Raw genomic sequence first — 4293 nt, 5'->3', positions numbered from 1 at the left:
CTGAAGGAAGTTCTTTGCTGACGCTGCCTGATATTGAAATATTTACAGTGCCATCTAGTAGATCTGCCAGCTCTAGTTCATGCTCTGTTGATTAAGCTCTTTCATTAAGCTTGTTTGACTGTTACTGAAAGCACCACTTGCCTACTGTGATGCCATGGAGAGCTGCTGGAGTGACTCACTCACGCTCTACCTGATTAAAACTTGGCCTGCTCTAAGTCTGGAAAGGAAGAGCAGGAAAATGTGAAATGATGGAAACCTGGCAAAACAGGATAATTAGCCTGAAGTGTGTGTGGGGAGGGGAATCTTTAGCCCAGCCTCACCACCTGCTATCCTTCCCCACTTCCTGACTCATCCATGAACAACAGGCAGGGATTGCTGAGGCCAGTCTGAGGACCTTGCAGACATAGCTAGACCATCCCAAGGACCCCAGCAGTGGAAGTGATGCAGGAAAGCACCATCCAGCTCTGTTGCAGGTGTTGCTGTGGAGCACAGAGCATTGCACCTGACCCTGCCCGTATGTTCCCCTCACATACAGCTGTGCCCAGCTAAATCACATGCCCCTCACCAGCCTGGAGCTCCTTTAGCTCTTTGCCTCCATGGTCTTTGTGTGGTGAGACCCAGTACACAAAGTATGGGGAGGGGGAATTCAGCCCAGAAATTCAAACCTGTTGAAGGGGCAGATGGAGGAAATTTTGAACCATTTGTCCAGGCAGCTGTGGGGGCTGCCAGCGATCTCACTGAGGCTGTCACACCAGGCAGTCTATCTTGCTTGTGCTTTGAATGACATCCCGCTGAAACGGCACCAGAGGAAACTGAGGGTGGAGATTAGGAGGAACTTTCTGACTATGAGGATGGTGAAGTATTGGAACAGGCTGCCTGGAGAAGTTGATAAATCTCCCGCCCTGAACATTTTCAAGACCAGGTGAGACATGTTTGGCTGGGATGCTTTGGGTCAGGGATAATCATGCCCTGCCTGGAGGTTTGAATTAGATGGATCTCACCAGGGTCAGTCCACAATTTTTTGGGGCTCCTCGCAAGCAATAGTTTTGGGGGCCCCAGCACTGAAGAAGCCAGCAGGAGGGACAGAGGGGGTGGCGAACAGCTAGATGCGTGGGACCTCTTAGTTGCAGGGTTCCCCAGGCCACAGGTTTTGCAGTATAGGACAGGCTGGCCCTCGATCTTGCAATGTCCCTTCCAGCCCTAATTTCCTATGATCCTGGGACTATGTAGGGACAGATCCAGAGAGGGTTCAGTGGCGTGGCTGCAGCTGCAGCACTAGAGGAGAGCAGAGGAGGTGGGGAAGGGGGCAGAAGGCAGCAGCTCCCCATGTTAAGCAGAGAAAAGTCTTGTCTTGGATTTAAGTAAATACAATATTGATGGGAGTTTAATATGGCCTGAAGAGTCTTTATTACAGAAAATGAAAAAGAGGAAGCCTTCCCATCGCCAAACCTTTATCATGTGCATTCAGGCTGATCTCTTCAGAGCAGGGCTTGCCTCTCCCCAAGAGTACATGAAGTGCTATTTAGTTCTCACCATGGTTGGGGGTTGTAGGTGCAACTGTAACAATAGTAGCACACAATTTGTCGGATGAGGGGGTGTCTACATGAGACATGTACAGTGCAGTTGACTAATTAACTGCACAGTAAACATCTCAGTGTCTACACATGCATCCCTATTGGGGTGCGTGAAACTAATGAACTCCGCAGCAGGTTAGGACTTAGATACAGTTCATGGAGCCATAGTATTCAGCCTGTAAGTCAAAAGTACAGCACCCTGATCTAAACATTAGCACCACAGCATGAGGCACCACTCCTTATGTACTAAAAGATCACGTTAATACAAGTCCTAACCTGCTACAGAGTTTTTTGTGCACAGCAGTGCACATGTAGATGCTGACCCGGCTGGCTGGGGACCAGGGTGCTTCAGGATGGGGCTAGCCGCTAGGCTGAGAGATGCTTCAGTGCAGTAGCTGCCCGTCAGGTTGGAATTCCTAATTTCTACCTATTTACAGTCTCACTGACATCCTGTCACCGTTTTAGCTTCTCTCATTCCTTGGCGTCTCAGAACAACAGAGACTTCCTATGCCTGAAGAACAGTGACTGCGCCTGAAAGCTGACTACGAACTTTTTTCCAACTACTCGGTCAATAAAAGATATCACATCTACTCAAAAAAACCTTGCCTGACTGCATCTCTTGGAACTACACAAGGAAGTTATTGTATCATTAGTATAAGCTTAGGTTTGAATTTAAAATCTTTGTAGCCTTCAGAAAACTGGCACAAAATGATGCCCCCCAACAAAAAAAGCAAACTAGGACTTTGTCTGACATATACCCCTCTCCTTTTGTACTGTCTGGGAAAGAGCACTTTACCTATCAATATCAGACTGAATTTGAATTGTTGGTTTCTTATTTGATGCCTTTCCAGGATCAGTGCCATGCTTTACCTGCACTACAGTGGCTATTTCCAATTATAAAATAAGCACTGCACTACACTTCAGATCTGACCATCTAACAAGTAGATGACAAATCATCTGTATCCATATTGACCTACCTACCTTTCTTGTCTGTATTATGCTGATCTTTCACTGTTGGGGTGGGATGTTCTACTTTATTGGCTATATCTTCCTCTTCTTGGATGGTTTCCAGGCCTGTTTTCTTATTGGTTTCATTCTGCTCATTGCTGGAAGCAAGCAAAAGACTTGAGTTTGTTTTGTAAAGCCAGCATCTGAATTGAAAGCCCCACTATCCTATTGCAGGTTGCACTAACAACAAGTCACCCAATACTATAGAGCTACTTCAAGGACTCTGCAGGGTGGTACCTTTTGGACTAACTGGTTTAGAAAGATGTGAGCTCTCATAGGCAACAAGCTACTTCATCAAATGTTAAGCTATATCCTTGTTGCCCACAAAAGCCCATGCCTCTCTTTTATCAATTAGTCCAAAAAGTGCCACCCTGCCCTACCTTCTCCATGATTGCAGACTGACATGGCTAGCCACCTCTAAGAACTATGGCCTGTTTACACTGAAGGATGCCAAAGGTCAATACTGAAGGTTTGAACAGTGTAAGTTTGGGTTTGGGGTCATCCCAGACCCAGGCCATTACATTCTTTGGCTCTACATTCATGTACTCTGTAGACGACACACATTTCAGAAAACTGCAAGTCTTCTCTCTGGGCTCTGCTTAATACTCCCATACGTTGGGATCTGGACTCCCTTAATAGTTCTGCCTGCAAGGGTTAAGAGCCCAGTGCTAAGCACTAGACAGCTTCAGCAAAGTGAAAGCTGAGCAGAACAACTTGGTCAGTGAACTGTAAAGGAAAAAAATGTACTTACCTTGAAAACTTCAGAGATCTGGTTACATGGGACTCAGAAATGGCTCTCTGAGAAATTACTAAATCTTCTGACTTGGGTCTCTGCAATGACAATGGGCAATATGGATGACTCCACAGAAGTTATCAAGCAGGTAACAGGCAAGGCAAACCTTCCTACTTCTGCAACAACCTGCTGCTCAAAAATCCTGCTACAAAATTCTTTTGCATTAAGACTCATCTTTTGTGAATGTTTGTGGCCTTGTTTGTGCCCCCTTCTCATGGCCCAGATTGCTTATAACAAGGCACAATAGGGAAAACTCGGACATAGGCACTGGTTGGGAACTCAGACGATCCAGGTTCAGATTGTTTCAGACTTCTTCTGAACAAGTCACTTAAGCCCTGACCCTCCACAACAGCTATGCATGCAACTCTGAGGGGATGCAGTGGGAATTAGAGATATTAAAACCTTGAGAATCTGAGCCTATGGCTATGGCACACTAGAAAGTTATGTCAAGCTAACCACATTGGGCTGAGGGATGATGCATTTTTATAACATAGTCTAAAGCAGGGGTGGGCAAAATGTGGCCCACAGGCCAGATGTGGCCTGCGAGGCCATTCTATCTGGTCCATGGGGCCCCTAAAAAATTTAGAAAATAAATATTTATCTGCCCCTGACTGCATGTCATGTGGCCCTTGATAGCTTGCCAAAATTCAGTAAGCGGCTCTTGGCCCAAAATAATTGCCCGCCCCTGGTTTACAGTTCCATAGTTTCTAGGGTCGGAAGGGACCTGAAAAGATCATCTAGTCCGACCCCCTGCCATGGCAGGAAAGAGTACTGGGGTCAAACGACCCCAGCAAGGGGTTCATCTAACCTCTTCTTAAAAACCCCCAGGGTAGGAGCCTGCACCACCTCCCTTGGAAGTTGGTTCCAGACCCTAGCCGCCCTGACCGTGAAATAGCGCCTTCTGATGTCTAACCTAAA

This window comes from Gavialis gangeticus, unplaced genomic scaffold (genome assembly GCF_001723915.1).
Source record: "Gavialis gangeticus isolate Ggan-Ray unplaced genomic scaffold, GavGan_comp1, whole genome shotgun sequence".
NCBI lineage: Eukaryota > Metazoa > Chordata > Crocodylia > Gavialidae > Gavialis > Gavialis gangeticus.
This window is presented reverse-complemented; position numbering follows the sequence as displayed.